Genomic DNA, 5473 nt, shown 5'->3' on the forward strand with positions numbered 1-5473 from the left:
TTCACAATTAAAAATTACAAGGGGTGGTATTTGCAATAAACTCCACGTTTCTTTTTTTTTTTTGGTAAAATCAGAATTTGTCCTGAATTAGTGAATTGTAGTTTGCAAAGGCGATTTGAATTTGTTTGTTTGTGTTTGTGTGTAAATGGATGATTAGCAGTGCATCTACGGTACTTATATCTTTGTTTTATAAATGTTTTTTTTCCAAGAAATTATTTCTTTTATTTTCTTTCCTTTCAAATGACTAATATATATATATATATATATATATATATTACCAGTCCACATCCGGCCTACAACTGTTCCCTTCCGCCGCCGTCTTTTCTAGGCTCGCCGGAGCTGCCCCTTTCAACCAAACACATAGTGGCGTAGGTTCCGTAGGCTTCGTTCCATATTTCGGACTTCGATCGACCGAGGTTGGCTAAAATTTCTCTTTTTTTTTTTTTGGTTTTCTTAAAATCATATTTCAGCCATTTTCCCCCTCCTATCAGCACTAAAAGATTTCTTTTTTAATTTTCGGATTGAGCAATTCTGGGGATTTTTTCTACTTAGATTTTAGTTTTTTTTTTCTCCCACGCATGTTGGATATTTTGATTGGAGAGGAACTTTTGAAGTTTTGATATGAATATGTGTATGCCTCTACTGTTTCTTAGTTTGAATTATAAAGGAAATTGAAAATATAGCTCTTTAGTGATTTGAGAAAAAATAAAAATTAACTACATTTTATGGTTAATGTTGTATGTTGTGGTATAATGAGTAGGGTGATAATATTTAAATGATCTGATAATATTTACGCCGATGTAATTGATTAATGTGTTTTTCTTTTAGCATTTGGAAGACGCTGTAATTGGAATTATTTGATTTGAACACCTTCACAAAAACCTATTGAGGTTTTAAGTTTCAATTCTCTTAGACATAGATATAATTTCTTACAAGGTAAGAACCATTTTTCTTTGAAGAATTTTAGGTTTGGGATATTCCTTAAGAACACATGAATTGGGACTGAAATCTAACTTCAGCAAGCTGTTCACATGGCAGAAGAATTTTCATGTGCACACCATGTGTTTGATATATTGGTTAAGACTACTATATATTAGCAAGGTTTTATAATTATATTTATGGCATGGAGAGTTCAGATTGCAGATTGCAGATTGCAGGTGGCGTATGGGCACTGTTGGAGCAAAATTCGGTTTGACCTACTTACTCGTCGTTCGTGCTTTCATGGGTGTCGGTCATAACAGTACCATTAATTCTTAATTCATAAAATTAAATCAATAATATGCCATTCTTGATTTTTTTTTTTTTTTTTTGACAAGTAGTTCTTTAGTTTGTTTCAGGGTGTTGCAATGCTTGCTACGAATAATTTACTGTCGAAATGGGTACCTGTATCGGACAGAAGTAGGTCTTTAACACTAGCTAACAATGGTATGTATCTTGGCTCTGTAATCGGTCTTGCATTTTCACCTATGTTGATTCACAAATTTGGTTGACCGTCTGTTTCTTACTCGTTTGGCTCTCTCGGCACTGTTTGGCTCTGTGGCTTAAAATGGTGAGGATTTTTTTTTACTCTTGTAGCTTTTTGAATTAAGAAATGAAAAAAAAAAAAAAAACAATAATGACGGCTGTTACATATTGCATAATATGATACATGAGCACATATTTATTAATTTGTTGAAGTAATGGCATAATGAAGATAACTACTTTTTTTTTTATTTTAGCCACATAACCAATTGTAAATGAAGTGTATAGTGATTTATGTATTGCCAAACAAAAATACTTTTAATTATTTTTTTTTCAATGCAAAAGACTACAGCATGTGCCATAAATAGGTTCTAACAACAACGGTAACTGTTCGAGCACAACACCACATATACTTAGGCAATTAAAGAAGCTTTTGGTGAATTCAGGTTACAATTCACAAAAAAACTTTTTGAAACTTGAATCGAACTATTTGTTAATTGTTAGTTTCTTCGCTGCTGATGGAACGGCAATACAATAATCATAATCAACATTTGTCTCAGATTTAGCCCTAGGTGTTAATAATATCTTTGGCCCATATATGACCCGTGTTGTTTATAATTTCTTTGGCCCTTGTGCGTTGTAGACACTTGTATGCATATATACAGTGACGAAAAGAGACTAACCTAAAACGAAAAGGCCTGTGCATGGTATGCAACGATGGATGTGTTTAGAAATATTACATTCTTACTAGAAATTCGGACATTCATATTTCGCCGATAGTGTGTGTTAGGCATCGTCTTAAGTCAATTGTATGCCTTCCATGGTAGCGCATAGTGTTTTAGCATACAATGTTGCCTTTGTGTAAAATTCAGTGCTATTCAAATAATTTGTCATGATCCCATGCACTTGTATAGGTTTAACAGATATGTGTTTACCTAGGCAACATTAAATTCAAATTCATATGAAGCATCACTCGATTTATTTTTAACTGTGCAACATGTCGAGTACACACGGGCACCGCGCCTTGCGCGGTGCTCCATACCTAGTATATATATATATATATATATATATATATATATATATATATATGGGCCCATTTGATATACACCCCTCATAAGGAACTTATATAAGGCTAGGTCCACCCCTAAAATTCTTTCTTTGAGATAACCCCTGGAGAGGTAAAAGTACTATTGGGCCCTTATATTCAATTTCCACCCAACTGCATTCAGCATTCCACCAACTGCAGTCAGCATTTCCATCAACTGCATTTTAGCATTTTTGACCTGCATTTACCACCTTTACAGATTTTTTTTATAAAAAAATATTAATGTTTATTTTATTATTTTTTTAATATATATATACCTTTTTGTATTTTTTTATTTTTTAATTTTCTTTTACTTTTCTTTTAATTATTTAATTATTTTTTTTAATTATTTTTTTAATTTTTATTTTTTATTTTTCTTATATTAGTTTTTCAATTATTTACTCAATAAGTTTCCTGTACAGAAATTGACTAAAAATGACTATAGTATATTAGTATAATTATATGTAGTCATGAACTGTTTTTTACACCAAAATTACGGTCGGACGATTATGTAGAGGGTTCATTATATATATAAAAAAAAAAAAAAAAAACTTCGTCTACATCTACAAAATTCACAATTTGGAACTTGATATTATAAATCAATTAGTACCCAACAAAAGAATTAGAAAAACACCAACATCACTATACATCAGGAAAAACCACATAACTAATATATAACTATATATTACTACATGTGAGTATGTGACTATATATGACTACTTGTATATGACTACATATGATTATATACGACTACATGTACATGACTACATGTGACTATATATTAATACATGTGACTATATATGACTACATCTATATGACAACATGTCAACATGTGACTATATATGACTACTTGGGCATCTTTGGTTGGGTGGTTTGGAATGATAGCTAGGGATGGGATATGGTATACTGGGACTAAATTGTTGATTCACAGTGAGTAATCCATTATTTGGTTGGAGTTATGGGGAAGAAACTAATAATAAATGCATTAACAATATCATGTTTTGTTTGGATGATAACACTGTTTTATATGGATTTTTGAGGTAAATTACTGGTTTGCCCTTATAATTCTTTTTTTTAATTAATTGATTCTCTCTCGTTATTACCAGGACTTCTCCCTCTTATTTTTTTAATTATTAATCGATTCTCTCCTTATTGTCAAGAACCAAGTATTGTTGGATCTTTCTCCATACTCGTTTTCAATTTCATGGTCATTCTTCAAATGGGTTGACACGATTCCACAGTACAAGCATTCGTTGCAATTTTATTGGTTGATGATATGCATCTTCACAAAACAGAGGCACCTCAAAACTGCTCAAAATTTGCTCAAAAAGATCGCGCGGAGAGATTTCTTATCGTCTCCAACTGTATTGAACGCCCTCGTTAACAGCGACGGTGACTCGGGTGTGAATTCGTATGTTCTGAGCTGGCTGGTGATATTTTACGTCAATTGAAGAAGAATCCAGATGCACTCCAAGTGTTTGATCATATGCGCCTGTGTGGATATAAGACCCATTTGCACGCTTGTACCGTGCTTCTTCATTCATTGGTCAAAGAGAGGCTGGCCGATAATGTGTGGAAAGTCTACAATAAGATGACGAGAGTTGGGATTGTTCCGAATTTACATGTCTACAATGTCTTGATGCACGCTTGTTCCAAGTCGGGGGATGTAGAGAAGGCTGATGAATTGGTGTCGGTGAAATGGGGTCGAAAAACGTACACCCGGATATTTTCACGTACAACACATTGATTTCGCTATACTGCCAAAAATGGTATGCATTACGAGGATTTACCCGTTTAAGATAGGATGGAACGAGGGGGAGTATGTCCCGATATTATAACTTATAATTCGCTCGTTTATAGTTATTGTAGAGAAGGCAGAATGAGAGAGGCTTTGAGGCTTTTTAACGATATTATTACACGTGTTTCTCCGAACAATGTGACGTATACTACTTTGCTCGTGGGTATTGCAGAGTTGGTGATATAAAAGAAGCTTTAGAGCTTCGTGGTATAATGGAGGTGAAAGGGTTGTACGTTGGGAGGAGGGGTGACTTACAATGCAATTTTACGGAAATTATGCAAAGAGAAGCGGATACAAGATGCGAATAAACTGATGAATGAAATGAGTTGAAGAAAAATCGAAGCCGATAATGTCACGTGCAATACATTAATCAACGCGTAGTGCAATATCGGAGATATGAAATCCGCTTCGAAAATCAAGAACAAGATGTTGGGGGCTGGATTAAAACCCGACAAATTCACTCACAAGGCGTTGATTCATGGATTCTGCAAGTCGAGGGATGTAATTAGTGCGAAAGAGATTTTATTCGATATGATTGGCTCTGGATTTTCTCCGAGATACTGCGTATATTCATGGCTTGTGGATTTTTTAAACGATGACGAGGGTGTCTTGAAATTGCGGGACGAGTTGGTGCAAAAGGGTCTCTGTGCTGATGTCACGGTATATCGGGCGATAATTCGGAGGCTGTGTAAAAAACAAAGAATTGACTGTGCTCGAAGGGTGTTCGTAAATATGCAGACGAAGGGGATACTAGGAGATGCTATTACATATACTAACCTGCAGGAGATCGAGATTTCAAAGAGGAAGATGAAGATTTAGTGTATATATTATTAATTTCGTAATTATGGTATTTTGGAAGGATATTTTCGATATTTCACATGGGTCACAATATGGGATTGAGTATGTGATAACTAGTCAAGCCAATTTTGGCTTGACTAACAATAATTCGATTGAGGGATTAAATTGGTGGGCCCAGTTGTCAAGGATGGTAAAATCAACCAAACCAAACATTGTACAAATCGGTATATCCCATCCCATCCCTTGTAATACCCCCAACCAAAGATGCCCCTTGTATAAGACTACATATGATTATATATGACTACATGTACATGACTATATATGACTACATG

The 5473-nt window shown here is 34.3% G+C and overlaps 1 long non-coding RNA gene and 1 pseudogene across 1 annotated transcript; both read left to right on the plus strand.

Moving 5' to 3' along the window:
- The first annotated feature begins 278 nt into the window (after nt 1-278).
- LOC148765251 (uncharacterized) lies at nt 279-1450 on the plus strand. The gene is made up of 3 exons (XR_016029844.1): nt 279-416; nt 1151-1231; nt 1338-1450. It is a non-coding gene; the product is annotated as an uncharacterized LOC148765251 (long non-coding RNA).
- Nucleotides 1451-3678: 2228 nt separating this feature from the next.
- On the plus strand, nt 3679-5473 carry LOC105973870 (uncharacterized; annotated as a pseudogene).

The sequence above is a fragment of the Erythranthe guttata genome, chromosome 14, assembly GCF_056151865.1.
Source record: "Erythranthe guttata isolate IM_541 chromosome 14, IM_541, whole genome shotgun sequence".
NCBI classification, from domain to species: domain Eukaryota; kingdom Viridiplantae; phylum Streptophyta; class Magnoliopsida; order Lamiales; family Phrymaceae; genus Erythranthe; species Erythranthe guttata.